This window comes from Amblyomma americanum, chromosome 1 (assembly GCF_052857255.1).
Source record: "Amblyomma americanum isolate KBUSLIRL-KWMA chromosome 1, ASM5285725v1, whole genome shotgun sequence".
NCBI lineage: Eukaryota > Metazoa > Arthropoda > Arachnida > Ixodida > Ixodidae > Amblyomma > Amblyomma americanum.
The window spans coordinates 21,763,404-21,784,371 of record NC_135497.1 but is presented as its reverse complement, the minus strand read 5'-3'; the positions used below and the strand labels follow the sequence as shown (position 1 = coordinate 21,784,371).

Here is a 20,968-nt window from a genome sequence, read left to right as displayed (position 1 = left end):
AAGGCATCACAAAAAATGCGAAGTATTCACTGTTTCATCATTTTAATTCGCTACGTTAAAGTTGGTCTACCTCAAGAGCTGGGATGACAACGCATGAAGCAGCAGCAGTTATCTTACATTTTTTTATGCCTTACGCATGCGAAACTGACATCACAGAGCTGCCGAAACTCAAACCAAAAGAGCATGGGAGGAAAATTATATTATAAATTATTTAGCTGCGGAACGGAAATACCACGTGGTGAGCCATCTATAGTAATGTCCTACACATCACTGCGAAGAAGACAACATGGCACCAAAATGCGTTGTCTATACTCTTTTAATAGACGTGACAGCTGCGAGATGCTTTAAATGCCGCAGCATTTGGCTACAAGGTGGGATGAACAGAGATATTTTTAATTTTGAAATGTATTGAAGCTTCAAATACTTAGAAATGTGGTGCGTGAATTGAGTTTAATGGCAAATGCAGTTCAGGAACTATTCAGAAAGCAGCATTGTCTACCTTTACTTGGCAGTTTATTAACCTGGTGGAAAAAGAGTTTAATGTTCAGTATAAGAAAATCATTAGTGGATACTTTGGTCTGTTTTGAGCATGCTTGAAGTGGGTGTAGCATATGTATGGTACTGACACAGTGAGATTGTCATTGAGCAACTCTGTGTGTTTGTGTACATCTGTATTGTTTGTTGTCAAGATGGCTACTCCCGCTAAATGGACTTTTTTTTGACGTGATGCAACTTCTGAAGAGGGGACTTATTGATGGGGGAGAAGGGACTAGTGCACAAAGCAGTTAAGGCAGTGTAGGCAGTAACCACCGACGAATGCCAGCAGCCTAAGCTTGAGTCTCGTGCGGAGGCGACCAGCGATGGTGATGAAATGTGGCTTGGCTGCATGGTCTTCATCATCTTCCTTGCATTCCCATAACATTGGAGAGTGGACTTCAACATGCTATGCTTATGGAGCATATGAACAAACATATTTTTTTCTTTATGAGCACTTACTGCCTGAAGACACAAAAAGGAGAGTGATTATATAAATGGGAACAGGCTTGCTGATCTAACAAGTAAGGTTTACAATTATTTGTTACTAGTGCCCAGGTATGCTATTTTGTGCACTTATTGCTTGGGCCCAGACTAGCAACTGGCTAAGGGTCCAGATGCTTTTGTTGCCCACTTTTGTAAATGTGTATGTTCCAAATTAAATAAAATTGAATTGAAGTGCACAAGGTACTGATCACGGGGTCCCTGTGTTCAAGTAGAGTATGGCACTGCTACATCACAAGTGACAGTGACCCTGCTTTGGGGTAGGGTGCATCACATTCTTCTTGCCAGAAGCACCTGCCTCCTTTCACTGTTTGCTTCATAGGTGCATGACTGACTGCCACCCTGCCACCCTCAGTGGGCGTGGGAGCAGCTACGTGATGCGGCTCTTCAATTTCGTCCGTTTCTTTGCCCAGGTTACTTCATGTCTCCAGCTTGGCGCCTTGTATACTTTGGAAGCATGGGAATCCAACGACTCGCCAACAAGTTTCGTCAGCTTTCACGGTGAAGACTTTGATCACCACTGGCAACCCTGCTGGACTGCTTCCTCGTGGATCAAGGCATCCGGATCAACTATGTCACCAACACTCGGCGTCGATAAGAACTGCTGGCGTGTCCCGGAACTGTTCAGTGGTGCGGCTACGTGATGCGGCTCTTCAATTTCGTCCGTTTCTTTGCCCAGGTCAGTCATGACTCTTGTCTTTACGCAAGTAAATCGGACAATGCCTGCTTGTTGCTGCTCCCACGCCCGGGAATACTTTTGTCTTTGTTATGTGAGTGCGTTGTTGTTAAAAGAGCTGCTTCTGCTGTCCGTTGATGTGGAAGAAAACCCAGGACCACTATGCAATACCGGTTCCCACGATGCAGGAGATGACGACGATGCACAGCAGAGGCAGCTAAGTGATATGTTTGGGTTGCTACAGGATATGAATATTCGAACCGCCAAAATAGAGAAAGACCAAGTCTACTTAAGGGGGGACACACCTCTTAGAACTTTTTTCCTTATTTATGGGTGGATCTGGTTGAAACTTGCACCATTTGTATATTTTTGCATGCTAATTTCAAATATCTGATTAGTTTTGTTGTAGATGAAATAGTTTTCAAAATTTCACCTAATTCATGTTGCTCATTTGGAGGTGGGCTAATTACTAAACACTCTGTGGCATGATGAGAATAGACCTGCCAGAGTGATCTAGAAGGATCATAGAGTGCAACAAGACAAGGATTATTGTGCTAGAAGAATTTCAGCCAAAGTTACTCCTAGTCAAACTTTCGTGACAAAAAGCCCAAGTTGGCACCCAAGATTGATAATTAATTTTGTAAATGTTGCCTTGTAATAACTGAACATATTTTAGTTTTAATGCATTGATGTAGTATCAGTGATGAGGAATTGTAGTTCATGATTGAGGACATATAAGTATTCAATGCAAATGAAGAGAGCTAAAATACTAAACAATCTGGAAAGAGAACATTTTACGATAGGTAGTGAGGTAGTGGAAGTGGTAACAGTACATCTAGGCCAGGTCATTCACATGTCTAAGCCAGGTCGTGCGCAAATGCAGAGCATTTGAGAGAAGTGGGTGCGAGTAGATTGGGGTTTAAGGCCTTTGGCATGCACACAGAAGTTATGAACAGTGGCTTGCAGTATGCTCAAAAAGAATTCTATACTGCATTCCTTCTACAAATCTCTCGGGCAAAAAGTGGTACACTAAGAAGTTTAAAATTGCGAGGAGTGCAGTCAACCACTGAAAGAAAAACAGGGTTAATGCTAAGATATGGAGGAGAGAGCTGTGTGAGTTGGCAATAAATGCAAATCAAAATCAGAGCTGAAATCTTGAATAGACTTAGGTAGGACATGCATTTTTAAAAGCTGACTGGCCTTTTGGGTTATGGAGTGGTTGCTGGCAGCAAGAAACTCTGCTCTTGCCTTCATTTTATGGACATATTGCTTTGTGCTTTAGGTGCCATAGCCTGTCGTAGGCCGCATGTACTTGTAATGAATTATCTGCACAAATATATGGCATTCGTAGACTAGGCAAACTCTAATACCTCATCAATGCTCACTCTCTCTGTAGTGAACTTTGTAAAGTCTGTTAGTCACCACTTTGGTGCATGTCACCCCTTCACTACAACATCCCTCATAGCCTGAGTCGCTTTGGGATGTTAAACCCAAATAAAACTAAGCATGTCACCCCAAATGGGAGCCGCGGTTATGGTACTCAGCTGCTGACCAGAAAGATGCAGGTTCAATTCCAGCTGCAGTGGTTGCATTTTAATGGAGACGAAATGCTAGAGGTGCAGAAACTCTGTGATGTTAGCACACTTAAAGATTTATCCATTTCTCTAATATCTAACAGCCTGCGCCGCTTTGTGGTTTTAAACCTCATAAAACCAAGCAAAATTAGTGGCTACATAATTTCATAAAATTTCCTTAAGTTTATTATTATTTTCTAAACATTAACAATTTTCTGCACCTCTACTCCTTCATCTTTGCCTCTCTTATTCCCTCCTTGCTGAGTAGCAGGTCAGTGGTTTTGAATGCCAGTGAAATATTGTTTTTCATTTCATTCGAAAAACTCTCTTGCTCTATTGCTTTGTTAGTTGTATTACGCAGAAAGATGTGAAGCTTAGATCCAAGAGCTATGGTCTGGATAGTAAGTTCTATATTCAAGGATAGTCAGTTTTATATTCAACCATACTTACATTACTTATTACGCTATCTATGCTGACTTCCTTTGTAATGGGCTACCTGGCATAGAAGTGCTGTGACCTGCAGCAGTAAACATCTTTTCAAGGCAAATTTCTCAGTTACACACATAAATAGATTGGGCAAGCTCATGTGCTTGTGAAGCTCATAAACTTGCATTTGTTTTCATAACCTTTGCTGTGATGCACTGACTCAATGGAATATGCTACAAATCTTCACTGCAATTAGATATGCCTAATATAGTGAGACATTCATGTACTCAAGTTTGGCTTAGTACTCTGTGCTCAAATGAGTTTGTTAGCTGGCAAAGATAAAGCAAGGGTGGCAGTGTTTTGTAATGTCCACAGGGCATTCTTGCAAACTCCAGTATGCGTGTCATTCCTTTCTTTTCATGAAACATGAAGTCTTCCCTTCACGCTCATGTTTGAAACAAAATGCTGCATACTTCACCACAGTAAAATTGAAGGCCATTGTGCTGCTCCACAAAATGATATCTGGCTGCAGCTGTAGTTGTGGTATGGAAAATTAGCTAGGCTATATTTACACATATTCATCATGGTACAAGCCATTTGCATGCCACACAAAAATGTTGATAGTACAATATCTAGCAGTATTGCTGTGGAGAGTACGGTGCTAAAACGAGAATAATGATAAATAAAGCAGACAATATATTTTGGCAGAGGCATCAAGATTGCTAAATTTTTTGGAAAAGAATTTTTGGGACGCTCCTCAGAAGGTTAAGGAACTTTTATACTTCACTACCATCTGACCAATTATGGAGTATGCCAGTGCAGTGTGGGACCCTCTAGTGAGAACCTATTGTGATATGCTGGAACGCGTTCCGAATCGTGCGGCGTGGTTTGTCAGCAACAGATATACTTTAATTATCGAAGTAACAGTATCAAGCAGGACCTGAACTGGGACTCTCTGGAGGAGTGCCGTTTACGAATAAGGTTAGCATTCCTTTACCACATTTATTTCAAGGAAACTACTATTAACCCCGAAACTTGTTCGCTGCCACCTCATTTTGTATCCAGAAGGCACAACCATGACTGCAAAATACATGAGATAAAATGCGGTGCTAATGTGTTCAAATTGTTTTTCTTTCCACATGAATGTTGTAAGCTGCCTCAATGTATTGTTGAATGCCAGTCCAAAGCAAAGTTCCGAGCACTGTTGTTGGAATTGTGATGTGCACGCATGCTCAGCTGCTGTTTTTCTGCTTTTCCTCTTGTCCTTCCCTGAAGAATTGACTGATGTGAATGCGCTGTTGACACTTTTTTATCATCTGTCATAGATTCTTTCCCATCCTGTACAAAAGGTTGGCACATGCTGTAGGATTGATTGTGTATGTATGTAATCCCCCCTGAAGTTATGCCTTCGTGGTCCTGCAGAAATGTAAATAAATAAATAAACAGCTGATGATGTGCTAGGGCTGCAGGATTCCAAGATTGAGAAAAGCAGTGGGAGGCCCTGAGCCAGGTAGAATAGTGAAATTTGGCTAGCAGCAGACAGGGATCATGCAGCTTGTGGAGGGCAGGAAAATTGGAGACTTATGCAAGTGGCTGTAGACTCAACTGCACCATCTGGGCTTGTGATGCAATGTGTAAGGCCCTTTGGTTCTGGATAAAACCTGGTTTCTTCCTGCTGTTGAACCCAAAAAGATTCTTAAAGACCAGGTTCAGCCCAATTTCTGTGCAAATGTGCCTGTAAGAAAGTGTGGTTTGATGGTGCACAAAGCTTAAGAACTGCCAGAGTGTAGTGGATGTCACATATTTCTTCTGACATAGATTTTTTAACAATTCTGGTTATTTTATTTTCCTTTTAATGTTTATTGTTTGTCGAGTTGCTTATAATTTTAGGATAAATTGAAAACTACATGTACTGACCGGTATTTCATTGCAATAATTATACCCATAATTCTGAAGCTGTGTTCGAAGGTAGGTGTGCATTTAGTATGCATGCTTTGAATTTCAGTGATTGTTTCTGCACTGCAAAATGGAGGACAGGTCTCTGCTGTGCGAGTTTTTTGCAATGGAGTGAAAGTAACTGTAGCAGCGTTTGTTACTGGGTCACCCGCCCAAACGTTCTCCCACAGGACCGTCGAGCTTCTGAATACCTGTGGCTCAAAGCTCAAAGCTCTGATTGCCCTTTCCGAGGTTTTCTGCATTAACCAGTGCAAGACCAAGGGCTCAGAGCTAACAAGCATTTGAAACCATAGAACTATACACAGTAGTGCTGGGACCGTGCAGCAAGTCAGCGTTAACGAAGTCGCGATAAACGTGAATTACTGTAGAAAGCTGGTGTGAAAAAATAGTTGCGCTTACGGAAAACGCTGTTTTTTTGCTGAGTCGGTCATTGAAACAAAGCTATGCATATAAAGTTTGATATCTTGCTGATCCCTCAATTTCTTTCCAGCTAAAGACCAAGGGTTGCATGGAAGTCGTGCAAGCCACCAAGTGATGCGTGCGATTTGAGCCAGTGACCTGGAGCAGGCTGGGAAATTTGTGAATGGCCAGTGGTATTCACTCAGTAAAGCAAGCTTTTTCTGTAAGTACAGTTTTTGGCATGGCATTGCTTAAGGATGCATGTATTAAACTGACTACTCTGCACCTACCCATGCTTCAAGAACAGTGAAGTACATGAAAAAAACTGATTGGCGAAAAAAATTTGCTGCTTCTGGTATGTTCTTTCAGGAAAGTATTTGCCATTTAAAGGGCTCAGTGTGCTGTGAAAAACCTTAATAATATGCTTGCTGTTGCCTTTAGTCAAATTTCTCTTTCCACGTCTTTGTTGGCCTGACCTTGTAGCTTGTCTGCATGAGATTGCATGAGATTGGCTGCTACCTACAGTTTGCTTTTTGTTGCTTTTTATTGGTGGTCACATTCTTTGCTTGGCAGTGTCATGCAGTTTGGGAATTAATCTGATCTGATTTCTGCGTTGGCCTGAAGTTCAAGCTTTTAGTTGTGGGGGCAGGTTTAGTTCGCTGTAACTTGTTCGCTGTTCACTTGTTCGCTGTAACTGCAGTTTCACCATGAGGATTAGTCCTTTTTTATTGTGATGTGGTGTCATTTACTTCGTGCATAAATTAATGAAGCAAGCGCTATTTTTTTTTAATAAATGAACACTCATTTTAATTGCAGCCATTATAAGTGTTCTTGACTCTAAAATGGCTGTCTTCTGGCATTCAGTATTACATCTTAAAACCAGCCTGAAGGCAACACAGAAGAGATGAGCACAAGACGAGGCTGGTCTAACAACTGAAGTTTTATTGAAGGCAAGCAGCAAAAGAAGACCTGCAAAGAGATGCACGCGCACAAACCCCAAAGCAGTGAGAGGGCGAAAAACAATCGAAAGGCACTGCCATACTAGTAAACGATCTAAAAAAAACAAATTCCTGAAGGTTCACCGACGGCTTAGCCACGCACATGTCCTTAGCCCTACCGATATAGTGAGCCTCAGCTATGTCCGGACAGATTATCACTTCCATAAACCACTGATGTACCGCGAAAATCGGGCGTGCAAAGAGACAGGTCGTCCTCCGATTGCATTGACAAGGTTGAGCGTGCAGTGCCAGGTAAGAATTCGCCTTCCCTTCTATACAGTGAAGGTGCTCTCAGTCAGCCGCACATTCAGACATCTGCCTGTCTGCCCATAGTAGTTTCAGCTACAAGGCAGTGGAATGCAAAAAACCCTTTTACTTTTGCAAGTGGTGAATCTTTTTTATCTCCTACTGTGCATAGCAGATGATTACTGGTAGTTTTATCGAGCCTAGTTTGAGCGGTGGTGCAAAGGGCTCCTACTTCGCTTTTAGCTATCAAGACAACAGCAAGATTATACTTAAATTTGGTACGATTTGCTTGAGATGGTGCGAAATGCTGTGGAGGTAAGGTATAGAGGGCACATTTTTGTGCTGCTCCACTACGTGAGCATCATCCGAGTGGTGTTCCTTTCCCTCAAGCGAGTGAAAACACACTGACAGGTGCACGAGATGGGCAAAGGGGAACCCAGCTGCCATTGGCTTGGAAACCTGCTCCGAGAATGAGCTCTCAACACTGTAATGGCATGACTTCCGTAAAGCGGTCGTGATGCATGCGATTGCCAACCCGTCCTTCACCAGCCGCGAGTAGTTCAACTCATAGCTAAGAGGTTTTCCTGATCTTAGGCTATGGTGCCAACACATGTGGTCATCCACAAAGCGCAGGTCTAAATCTTGAAACTGCAAACGGTTCTGCTTAGTGAAAGTCAGACGTAAAAGATAGGCTTTAACCGCATGCCTTAAAGATTTCTAAATATCTTGTGGCAACTTATCTGAGCCCTCCTTGTCCACGAAAATTAGGTAGCCATCAACATAACGAAATGCTACTATGCCGAGGTCTTCCAAACAGAGCTTTGATGCCGTATCGACTCTGTACAGAAAAATGTCGCGGAGGAACGGTGCAACCTGGGACCCTCTGCATACGCCTGATCTCTGATGTAAATACTGCCCTGCCAACTCGCAAGAGTGGAGTTCTGTGGAGATCTAGTTTCTTGTGGACAGCAACCTGGGCATGTGCTCTGCAGTGAGCGTCGACATGGAGGACCTGTACTATTCATTGCCACATGATAGACTTCTGAGGCATGTGCAAGACTGCATCAGGGTAGACAATGAACAGGCTTTTACAGACAGTTGCGTGATTTCGGTTGCTACCTTCATGGGGCTGTTGTCCTTTTACCGCAAATCTGGATTTGTCAGTTGTCAGGGCGTTATTTACACCCAGGTCGTACCTTTGATCAGCAACACTTTTTAATCTAAAGTCGATAAGGCATTAGAGCCCTGTTTGGAAGACCTCAGCATAGGAGCATTTCGTTGTTTTCATGACTACCAAAATTTCCTGGGCATGGAGGGCCCAGAAAAGTTGGCACAAGATGTTTTAGAAGTCTTTAAGGTGTGCAGTCAAGGCCTCTTTTTTACGTCAGAATTGTCTAAGCAGAACCATTAGCAGTTTCTTGGTTCAGACCTGCGCTTTGTGGACGACCATGTTTGTTGGGGCTACAGCCCAAGATCCGGGAAGCCTCTTTTTAGGTACGAGTCAGGCCACTCGTGGCTAGGGAAGGGTGGTGAAGAGGTGTACTTGTCTCTGGCTAAGGTCAGTAAATATGGAAACACTTGATGGGTGTGCAATCGCATGCATGACATCAGCTTTACTTAAGTCATGCCATTTCTGCTGAGGACGCATTCTCATAGCAGGTTTCCAAGCTAATGGCGGCTGGGTTCCCACTTGCCCATCTCACCAACCTGTCAGAGCGTGTTTTCACTTGCTCGAGGGAAAGGAACACATACTCGGATGATGCTGATATACCTTACCTCTACAGTATTTCACACAGTCTCAAGAAAGTCTCGGCAAAGTGTAATGTTGCTGTCGTCTTAACAGCTAAGTGCAAGATAAGAGGCTTTTGCGTGGCCATTAAAAAAAGGCTTGATAAAACTATGGGTAATCATCCACAATGGACAGTGTCACGTATAAAAAGGTTCACCACTTGCAAAAGTAATAAAGTTTATTGTGTTCCACTGCCTTATGGCTGCAACTACTATGGGCAGACAGGCAGATGTCTGATTTTGCACCTGACTGAGCACTTTCAATCTACAGGAGGGAAGGCAAATTCTAATCTGGCACTGCACACTCAATCTTTTGAACGCAAATATGAGGATTACCTATCTCTTTGAACGCCTAATTTCCGCAACACATCAGTGGTTTACGGAAGGGAGAAATCTGTCGGTAGATACTTGAGGTTTACTACATCGGTAACGCTAAGGACACGTGTGGCTAAGCTGTCGGTAAACTTTCGCCGTAAGGAATTTGCTTTTTTAGATTCACTAGTATGCCAGTGACTTTCGATTGCATATCCTACTTTCACTGCTTTGGGGTACTGTGCGCACGCATGTCTTTGCGGATCTTCTTTTGCGGCTTTCTTTCAATAAAATTTCAGTTGTTAGTCCAGCCTCTTGTTGAGCTCATGTCTTTTCCTGTGTTGTGTCTTCTGGCTGGTTTTAAGTTGAGTCAGTACCAGTACCAGTATCAGTATATCTCTGTTGGCTACTACCTGATGCTGTCACTTGTATTTTGCAATTTTATGTTATAGGCTTTTCAAGAGCGCATCGAATAAAGGCTTTTCTTTTCTTGCAAAGCTGCAAGTTGTGACTGCTTATTTCACATTTCTTGAAATGGCCTTCGTTGAGATCTGGCTGTGTACATGTGCCTCAGGTGCTTGGTTTTAAACATTTTGCCTCTCTGAGAAGCAGCGCCGGCATTCGATGACTGTAATTTGCGTGTTTGAGGCCAAAAGGCGTACGCAGGCATCCTTTGCATGCAGATCAAGATGATCTTGGCCCTCTCCCGGTTTTCAGCTGGAAAACTAACTGGAGTAGTTTTTCATTTGGGGTATGACGGGGGAGGTTGAGCGCAATTTTGTAGGATTGTCTAATTAGAGCATCCAGGTCATCTCTTTCTCTGACTGTGAGGGTGACGTATGCTGTACAGTAGATGACTCTGCTAAAAACGAAGGCTTGGATAAGTTTCCTGGTCTTGGCTTCTTTAATTCCTCCTCGCCTATTTGCAATCCATCTGATAATAAGGGAGATTTGGTTGACGGTGTTTCTCAGTTTCTTATTTAGTGTGTCGTTTTTTGGTTCTCAATATTCTTAGTGTTTCCACTTCTGCAATGGCTGCCCCTTCCACGTAGATTTCGATCTGAGGTGCTTTATTCTTTCTTTGACGCTTTGGGTGTAGGATGAGGACTTCGGATTTTTTGGGGGGACACGGAAGTCCCGCTGCTTGTGCCTCCTCTACTACTACATCTGCCGCTTGTTGTAGCGTATCTTGTATCGTGCCGATACTCTCCTTAGTTGTCCAAAGGACGATATCCTCCGCGTACAAAGAGTGTTCTAGGTCTGGGATTTTGGCGACTTCGTGTGCCTTTTTGTTGACGGTTATATTGAATAAGAAGAGGGACAGGACAGATCCTTGTGGCATTCCTCTGTCTCCTAAACTGAAGGTGTCGGATTTGATTGTGCCAATTTGAATTTTAGCCGTTCTACCAGAGAGAAAGTCTTTGATGTAGTTAAACGTTCTTTCGCCTGCATTCAAGGGGCTTTCCGAAGCACTTGCGACTTTATCTTTCCTGCTGATTTTGTCAGGTCACTAAGGGATTAGGCGTAACATTCAGACACACCATCCAGATGGTGTCCAAGTATTGTCACTTTGTTTTTACTGGCGCTGCGGTTTTTAGTGACTGCAAGTTATTTTTGCGTGTGTGTGCATAAAGCTTACATGCTTAGCTAACGTTGCGTGCATTTGAAATTTCAATAGAATTTTTGCTTTTTTTTGCATTTTTAATCACAAAGTAAATGAAAAGCATTTCTAATGCCTATAGGAACAAAATGGCAAACTGAAGAATAGCCACTACGTGTCAACTCAAAATAGTTTTGAGCAGGTAGCAGTGCTACTACTTATCTTTGCGCTACATATAAAAGAAAAAGTGGGGAAGCGCATAGGGAAGTGCCAGCAAGCAAGGAAGTGAAGCGCATGAAGACAGTTCTCGGTCGACATTGGAGCTGCGTTCGACAGGCTCCGAGGAACGCGAGCAGGCAAGTCGGCTAGCTGTCACGAGCAGTCAGTTTGGGCAAAGCTGTCTGCTGCCACTGCACTGTGTGAATTAATTGAATTGATCGGTGATCAATTCTTATTGGCTGGAGGTGTCATTACTTCCTTTTCTTCTCCTGCTCAGACTGCATAAGCCGCCACTGCCGCCCGCCGTTCGAACTTTCGCCGGGATGAGTGGTGAGGCTGCACATGTCGATGCTGTTGCCGGCCGGAGCTACATGTTCCGACGCGGAGCCAGCGGCGTGACGGTGATCTACTACCCGTTCGACAATGCCGAGCACGGGCTCGAGCCAGAGTTTTGGCTCCTGAGCTTGGCTGACATGAAAGAATGAGGCTGCAAGGTTCCCCAGGGTGTGCTCAACAAGCTGCTCAATTCGCTGAAGGGAGACGGCGAAGCACAGCAGACCGTGTTGTACCACCCTGAGGGATCACAGATCGGTGCGTTCAAGCTTTAGAGCAGCTTGTTTTAATTTGTACACCGAACACTTGTGCCGATACTTTATTGTCGTCTTTGCCTGACTGTACAAGCATTAGAACGGCACGCTCAACAGATTTTTCGACTGCGGTGATGCTTTGTAACCGTACGGCAGTGAAATGAACGTACTACTGGATTCAGGACATAAGTACTTGTCGTGGTGTTATGTACTTGTGCCGGCGCAAAAGTACTCAGTTGTTCACTTGCATGCATTAGTGTGCTATAGCAGGTGCTAACATCATTCTGCTATTTTTTCACTTTAGTTCAGCCTACAAAAAATACAAAATTCATCAACTTGGAATTGTTGATCACTGTCTTGATCTAGCTATTTTCTGTTCAGAACAGTGCAGCCACTCAACAAGGCTGCCATTTATGTCATGATGGAATTAAAGATTTTTCATTGTACCAGCATTGAAATGAACATATTATGTGATGCAGGATATACTTATTGATCGTTTTGTTCCATGCTTCTGCTGTTTTATAAAATTGCAGTTCTTGAATCAGTCATTGGTGAGAGAATACCTCTGGCATTCAGTGAACTCTGTTCAGTCTGTCGTGCCTAAAATTCACTAGTGAAGTGACACATAAAGTGAGTGATGTTTCTAGTTCAGTATCCTTTAACAAAAAAAAAGCGGTAGGGGTTTAACGTAGTTAAACCAAGTACACGTGTGAAAGCAGGGGACACTTAAGTGCCGCTCTGAGGGGTTTAGTAGGATAATGCCCATATAGGCAGAGGTGGTAATTCTCTATTTAACATTCATAGATGGCGGCGTACCACTACTAGCGCAGTGGCGCAGCGGTTAAGGGATGTGCCACTGCATTGACAGGTGTCTGTTTCTATCATAGCCACCGGTAGGGATCGTGCGACTCATGTTGCTCTTCCCGAGCAACCTTTTGCGGCCAATCATTATTTTGACTGCCACGGTGGACAGTTTTCTCACAATCCAATGCGCAGAATGTGATGTTGCCACAAGCTTATGTGACCTAGGTGGTGAGATGCCCTCCTCCCAATGGCTACAGTTGGCGCGATGCTTCTCCAAACTTACCTGAGCTTCATCCTATTGGCTGCAGCTTGCGTGATGCTGCTCCGAACTGACCCGAGCTTGGGATAGTACAAGCACAAGACAAGATTCTTGCTAGGGGTTGGTACATGTGGAATAGTGCTTTCGCACTAAAAGCATGAGGGAGGGACAATGGCTGTCAGTGACTGAAATATGACAGTGAGATGATATTAATGTTGATAAATATCCAAGTGTACTTTAGTTTTACAAACTGAACACGGACGCTCAAGTAGCTGTGCTCTGGTTTACAATACACACCGATTAATAATTAATTAAAGAATTTAGTAGCTGAAGACATGCGTGACACTCTCTTCTGGTACAGCAGATTGACTAAACATTTACAGTTGTGTGGCCAGCTTTATTCTGGTGTTTGGATATAAAGCTTTTACACTTTCGGGTACAAGCCGGTAGACTGTTTCTTTCCTTTTTGTCTGTCCCAACATAGTATTTGTGTTGGATTATGAATGATCTTCCCTTTCAGTACAAATTTAGCCTCACATTTAAACACTCTAGACAATAAAGTTTTTGCTTGCACTTTTTCTTCTTTCAAGTCATGCTTTAGACATTAGAATACATAGATCACCACCTGGTACTCACCTGTGACTGCTAAATTTATAACTGAATTTCTTCTTGGCCCTGTTTAAGTATCAGTTTCATCAACCAAATGATGGGTGTGACAAGTAGGACACATGAGACACGAAAAGAAAGGCAGTTCAACTGCTGATATGTTGCTTGTTGTCATTCCAGCTCTTGAAGCAAGCTGGTTTAATTGTTTTAGTGAATTAAAACTATGTATCAGCATTTATATTACAGGTTTTTTTTTCGTGCCTCATGCTACCTAAGTGTGAACCACATGTCTCAGCACTCGTTCGGTTGATTAAAGTGAAATATCATGAAAGAACAAATTAAGATACAAATTACTTATTGCTAATAGTTGGCCACATGGTGTCATAAGTATTCTAATGTTTAACGCATCATTTGAAAGAATAAAACGAACTAATGCTGGGTGTCTATAGTTCTCTAAGTCATAATGGGAACAAAACCCAACACTGATGGTGTGCGGACAGTTTAACCTCATTGAAGACATTTTGGGTGCCTTGTACAGTGCTTTTAAGTGTAGTAACTCTGATAACTTCCCTGAAAATGTCCCTTTCTTCAAGAAGCTGCCCATAACAACCTGACTAATATACATATTTTTTTCCATTCAGACATTGGCATGGATTCCAGTGTTGTGCCCCTTGGAGATTCTGGTTATTCTCTGGTTCAAACTATTGATTACTTCTATCCATCTGTTGAAGACCCCTACATAGCTGTAAGTGTTCAACATTGTAAAAAAATGCTTACATGCATTTAGTAACCTGGTGGCAGATTGTATACTCAAACTTCAACAGGTCACTTACTGAACAGTCTTATTGGGCTCAAAACCACACTATAATTATACTTTCTATAAGTGTGTAAATAAATCTGATTGTAACGATGTGTCAATACGATAGCAGCGTTTGTTACCTTACGTCGGCGGTTGTTCTAGAGCCAGCCAGCAGCGCGCGCTCAGCGATAGCACTGCCGCTACTGCGTTGACACATCTTCGTTGTTACTCAATAATGAATCAAATAGGTGACAGGCCTCATGTTGGTGTCCTTTGCTGGCACCATGTGTACAGGATGTTTTCTTATTCATTGTTTTTGTTTGTTGCAGGGCAAGATAGCGTGTGCCAATGTGCTGTCTGATCTTTATGCACTTGGCGTGACCCGCTGCGATAACGTGCTGATGGTAATGGCTGCCAGCACTAAGCTCACTGAAAAGCAGAGGGACATTGTCGTGCCTCTTCTCATCAGGGGAGTCAAGGTAGGATCGGCCCCTGCTGCAGTAAAACCTAAGATGTTTGCATCAATGTTTTTAGGTGTGTTGAGACCATGGGTAGCCTATCAGAGGTAATTTGAGTGTGAGGGCACTAGTTATGTAAGCTCTCAAAATTTGAATGCAGTCTCAGATTTCTTTTTCAAGTTTGTGCGCTTACCATGGTGAAGAGATAACTTGAGAGAAGATCTACAAGAGATGTCCATGTCAAAGAGCAGCTGTTCAAGTGTTTCAGCTTTTAACTCTTTTCACTGCCTGAGTTCATGCCCCAGTACTGAAGTCATAAGCATGGTGCAAATAGCTTAAATGGCATTTGTTTCTCCACAGGACTTGGCTGAACAAGCAGGCACAAGGGTCACAGGAGGGCAGACTATGCTCAATCCTTGGCCTATGATTGGTGATGTGGCATCATCAGTCTGCAGAGTCTGAAATCATCTCATGAGTGCAGTAATCGTTTCCCCTTTTTTTTCTTTTTCCAATGAATTAAGTTTTCTATGCTATTTTTGTCTGTGTTAGCATTTATGAAATGCAAAATGTGAGCATTTGAGGCTTTGTCTGTTGGGTACTATGATGAATTTTTCCAGCATGAGCGTCGTTTTCAAAGTTCAGATAAACCTTACTTAATACCCAAATAATCACCACACTGATGATGTAGTTTGCCCGTGGAAATACCTGACTGTACAGCCAAAGCTCATAATTTGAATTTCTGGATAATTCGAACTGTACGACTGGGTCTGGCCATGCTCCACTGGGTCTGTGTGAAACAAAATACCATTAATTTGTTAATTCGAACAACCACCACCGCGCCTGGAGGGCGGGGGACGCGGTGAACCAAGAAACATTCCCACTAGGCTTCACCACCTCTTTGGAGAAGTGGGCAGGGTTAAAATGGCGTGAGAGGCTGGGTAAACGGGGGAGGGGTTTCTCTCTGTGCTAGTGGTGGCAACTAACTGCATGACCTCTGAGCCGGCTTGCTTGTATGTGTTGGTCTCGAAGGCTTCAGTAGCTTGCTGTGTTGGGTTTTGCTGTTGAGAAATCGATCACATGGCCAGCGACGAGATGCTTACAGTGAATCAGACATGTCGCAGTGTCTCCAGCACTCCAAATCCGAAACCATGTGGTCATGCGCGAAACGACGACGTGTGCTAAACGAATGAGTTGGAGCTTGGCTGATGTTTGCTGTGTGTATTTGTCTCGGTTTTTCAGTGCCCTTTGCATGTGATTGGTTGCGGCCGGAGCAGTCAACCTACACGGTGTACCGCATTTAGAATTGTCTTCCGTTTGCAGTAATTACTGTGCCAAAATGCTTGAAGAGAAGGTTGGAACCATCCATGAAGTCAATGCCAGAGCATTATCGAAGCAGGATATCACCAAAAAGCACACTCATTGGTTTGGCAGTGTGCGCCTTGAGCCAGGGGAGGCTGCAAAATCGGGCAATATACGTGTGGCCGCTCGGTTTACCTTTGCTTGTCGACTTCAATGCTTACGCAACCTCGCGACTCGCAAGTGTGAATTTGCAAGTCACAGAGGTTGCACTATATGGTTTGGTCAAAAAGCGCCAGACGTGAGACGGTAGTCCTTGTGGCCATGCTCAGTGGTGGTTGTATGCCTTTTGCAACTTCAGTGGGGCCCTCCGCTGCGGTAGTTTGGATGCACTGAATGCTACGCGCCTCTTCAGTTTTGAAGGTGAAAAAAGGCCTTCAGATAAAAGGTAGGAGGTGATGAAGGAATACTTTCGGACAATGAAATGGCTAATCTCGCTACCCGACTGCTTCCCAAATGCATATTCTGTTCACTTTTTTTTGTTCGAACTTCAGTCAATTTGAACTGTCGTCGTCCCCGTCGAGTTCTTATTAACGAGCTTTCACTGTACTGTACAATTCACTTTTGCACAAGTTCAAACCATGTCTTATTGGAATTGTCGTCATTATATCAAGTGCTATCCCGCACCCACCAAAGATGTTCTGATACTATTTTGCACTCCACTAAGTCAACGCTGATGCTTTTTGCAAGTAGAGTACTTGTAGCAAAGGCCCAGCAGGTCAGTCGCATATACAGTGAAATTTTGAAAATGGCAATATAATGTAAACAGAAAAAGAATTACAGCAAAAACCCTTGAACATATGCCTTCCCCCAGAGCAAAGAATGACAGCAATAGTAATGCTATGCCTGTCTCAACGTTATCCTTTTAGAAGGTTTGCTACAGAAGTAGTCACTGCGTCATTAAAGGCAAGCTATTTCAGAACAACAGGAAAGGCCCTAGACAAAAACTGGAATGTTCATCAGCCTGGCCATTTAACCTAATTGCTAAACGTTATGCTCCCTTTACAGGCCAGACAATGCACAGCCTGGAGACGTGCTGGTACTGACCAAGCCCCTTTGCACCCAGGTGGCAGTGAACGCTCACCAGTGGCTGGAGAAGCCGGAGCGCCATGCTTAGCTGGGCAAGGCTGGCATCAGTGAAGAAGATGTACGCAGGGTCTACCTCCATGCAATAGACTCCATGGCACGTCTCAATCTCAATGGTTGGTGCTGATTTGTTCGTGTCTGCAGTTTTTTTTTAGTTGCCTATTTGCTTATGTGCTTATTTACGGCAGTCTCTGCAATGCGTTCCTGAGGTATTGTAGAGGTGAAACATGTGCACTCACAGAAAGAGAGTGGAGAGATACTAAAGTGCATACAAACTGTGAGCAATGCTTTAAGAAGGTGACAACAAAATAGTTGATAATTGAAGTACAGCGCAGTGGTCAGGGCAACAATAATAAATTCGTGTCCCATGATGAAGACAGCTTCCACTACAGTAATCGTAACATAAATAATGAGATGGGATATGATATAGCATTGAAAACGAAAAGTGCAGGACATTAGTGCAAACAAATAAAAAGAAGCTCCAAGAATTTGATCACGCCCTTTAGGAGATGTTGCTGCACTTGGTAGATTCTGCAAAATATGCGAGAGCAAAGGACATCATGATATGTAAATGCACAAAGAAATTGGGGAGTTCATTTGGAGAAAAAGAAGGGATGGGCAAGCAGGGAGAAGGATTAAAAAGGCAGAAGTGAAGAAGATAAGTTGTGAAAAGGTGAACGCAAGAAGAGTGATGCTGTCGCAGCTAGGCAAGAGGTGGGAGAAAAGGAAAGTCGTCTTGTTGAAATATTGGTTAAGGGCCTGAGGCTTCCCCCACCACCAGTTGTTTGTTTTCTGTTGTGAAGCATCCAATCCTTGTGGCTGTCTCTTTACTACCACAGCCGTTCACTCCAGTGTTATGCCAACAAATAAGGAAAAGAAAAAAGAAAATAATTAAAGTCGTGTTTGGATAGTACAAACAAGGATACAGGTTAGATTAGATTGGAAAACACTAACCTTGAGAAGGTGGTGAGGCTGGGAAGTACTGTATTTTGCCCATCTGGTTTTTGCTTCCTTGTTTATTACATGGAAATATCTTAGCTTGTTAGCAGCCCATGGGAAGGGGGACAGTGGTAACCTGGCGACCAACATTAAAGACTGCAGTAATTGAGTTACTACCACCTCACAGGGTATGCTGGTAGTATCTGTGCAGTCTCACATTTTGCAAGTGCAAGTATCTGTGTTCCATTTACTAGTACTTCACTGTCTGCATGCAAGAAGGCTACCACAAAATTGCAGACTTTTGACGAGGAAAACTTTTCATTTTGATCAAAGCAGGTCTTTATCAGACCAGCTACATTTCTTTTCTTTTATATCATCAAATGAGAGGCATTGTATGACTATTCATCAGTTGTGTATTTTGTGACCAAGTGGGCATTGACTTTCACTGTGTTAAAACAAATTTTTTGCCTTTGTTGTTCCAGGAGCTCGGCTGATGCACAAGCTTGGCTGCCACGGTGCTACAGGCGTGACAGGCTTCGGTCTGCTCGGCCACACCCAGAACTTGGTGCAGATGCAGCAGCGCTCAGTGCGGTTTGTGATCCACACGCTGCCCATCAGAGCCAATTTCCTGCCCTGCTGGCCGCCACGGGCACCTTCTTCAAACTAACGCACGGGCATTCGGCCGAGACCTCTGTTGAGCCACTGACTGACAATCAGTCGAACTTTTTTTTCTCTTTTGTAGGATTTCCTTCTCATGTCTTTCACAGCTTCTTGAAAATAGATACAACACAATTTTTCAAACTTTCACCGTCAGGAAGTGCTAAAATGTATGCAGAGTTTAGAGTTACATGAAAGTGATGGTGTTCCTGTCGGAAATCCCCAATTGTTCCTTGGAAAGATATGTTGTTGTCTCCTTTTGGGTGAAACTCTTGTCAGATTTTTTTAATGTAATTCAGATGCTTTGCTCTGAGTAGTACCAGGAGAAAAGTAAACAAAATTGGCAGGACGATCATGAAACCTGATGCGAGAACGCTGTAATAGCAGTTGGATTTTCGCTCAGTGATTACATTGATGCTTTTACTTTAATGAATGCTTTTACTTAAAGCCGAGTGCAACAGAATTTTTCTAGAGGGTGTCTATGTTGGCGGCCCCCTAGCTAGTGGGGCATGGTGAGGCTGTGGCCGGTTGGGGATGCTTCTGGAGGGCAGCTGACTTTCCCACTCTCTCTTTGGATTTGATTTTACTGTTGCTCTTTTTGCTCTGCTGCTGCATGGGCTTCTGGTGTGTGGAGGCAGGCAACGGGTTGGTGATGGATGCGTGGTTCTTGTGGAGGGTGGAGTAGGGAGGTCTCTGGCACTTGTCGAGGCTTCACATAGAGAAAATTTCTTGTCTTCACACAGATAACGCTGCCCTTAGTACAACTGTAGCCAAAAATTTTTTTTTACTTAGCAATGCGAACTTCCTGGAAACGGCAATAAATGGCAACAGCGACATGGCGTGTGTCCTTTCCACACGCTCTTTGATAAATCAGAGCATAGCGATGGATTCATCGCGCGACTTAGTATCTTGGATCACCCACCGGACACCCAAGATGCAATGAACAAGTTAAAGCATCATTTGGGGTGTTTTCTCAAAATCTCTTGCCAATATATTAGCATATGGAATTTATTTATTTATTTTATTTATTTCAATACCTTCAAGGCCTCTGGGGGCATTAGTGGAGAGGAGTGCATGAAAAATATATAATCATAACACAGGAATTGCAGCAATTTTGCGGCAATACAGGAATTGTGGTAAAACAGCAGCAATTTCATTTCAAGTTTACTTCATAGGTTGCACTCGTAAAATTTATGGCGTTAGTTACAAGTTTCCAGTTTTCCTTTCTCATGTGGACTGCTGATGTGCCTTCCAAAGGAGAATGCCGAAGGATCGTGCAAAGAAATTGAGCAGCAGGCGGGATACCCAGCGTGGATCATAGAGGATGTTGTTGAAGGGGAGTGGGTAGCAAGGCTGACGGACTCTCTACGCGTGCTCGAAGTGCCTTCAGCCGACAAGGAGTCCTAGCTTTGGTAACACAGGCTTGGGAATAGGGGACAGGGAAAGAATTGGTTGTGAGGAAGGTTTCCAGCCTTGCAAGGAGTTTTGAAAGAGTGAGCTGTGAAGTTTTTACTGATGGGGTACCTTATGGCTGTCATATGCAACTACGAATGCCACATACACGAGTGGCGACAGCTTTGGTCTTATGCTGCATGCCACTGACATGAACATTAGCTAAATGGACTCCAAACAAACATTTTGTGTTGTGTTAGTGATATTTTATGCGCTTTATGAGCACACCAATATTTTTTTAGTCATGAAAGATAGTCTTCTACAAGCATTCGTTATGTAAAATATTTTCCCCTTTTATCATATAGTAGTGGTGTTGATGGTTTGTTCAGTTAAGAGACTGGCTGTTCCTTGAAGAGACCTTCATGAATCTGTGCTGACTGAATATTACGGTGGTGTGGAGGATGGTTTGTCTCCCGTGGGCATCTCTCACAGCCTCGCATTGCTTAAGCCTAAGCCATTTGCCATGCATTGGGAATAAAAATATTTTGCAAAAATTCTGGCTCTTGTCTTTGCTGAGAGTGTGTGTGGGCACACTGAAGCTTTATCCATCAGTATCATTAAGAGCAGACATTACTTAGCACCATTAGATACAGGTTGCTTCATCCAATTTTATGTGAAACGACTTTTGAATTGAATTTTTGTGAAGACCTAATTTGCTCGTTTTGTCACGAATCATATAAACAGCACATTGCAAGAAATTGCTCCCATGAATAATGTGGTTAAAAGAGCGCTA

The 20,968-nt window shown here is 43.2% G+C and overlaps 2 pseudogenes across 2 annotated transcripts; both read left to right on the top strand.

Moving 5' to 3' along the window:
* The first annotated feature begins 4,621 nt into the window (after positions 1-4,621).
* Positions 4,622-20,696, top strand: LOC144110929 (inactive selenide, water dikinase-like protein; annotated as a pseudogene). Of its 2 annotated transcripts, XR_013309947.1 has the most exons (8): positions 4,622-4,695; positions 6,161-6,292; positions 11,510-11,823; positions 14,130-14,233; positions 14,617-14,766; positions 15,106-15,225; positions 17,168-17,303; positions 18,609-20,696. The product of XR_013309947.1 is annotated as an inactive selenide, water dikinase-like protein, transcript variant X2 (transcript). The 2 variants fall into 2 exon arrangements; XR_013309946.1 differs by having other exon boundaries at positions 15,106-17,303.
* Positions 17,282-20,190, top strand: LOC144121085 (inactive selenide, water dikinase-like protein pseudogene; annotated as a pseudogene).
* Positions 20,697-20,968: the final 272 nt, after the last annotated feature.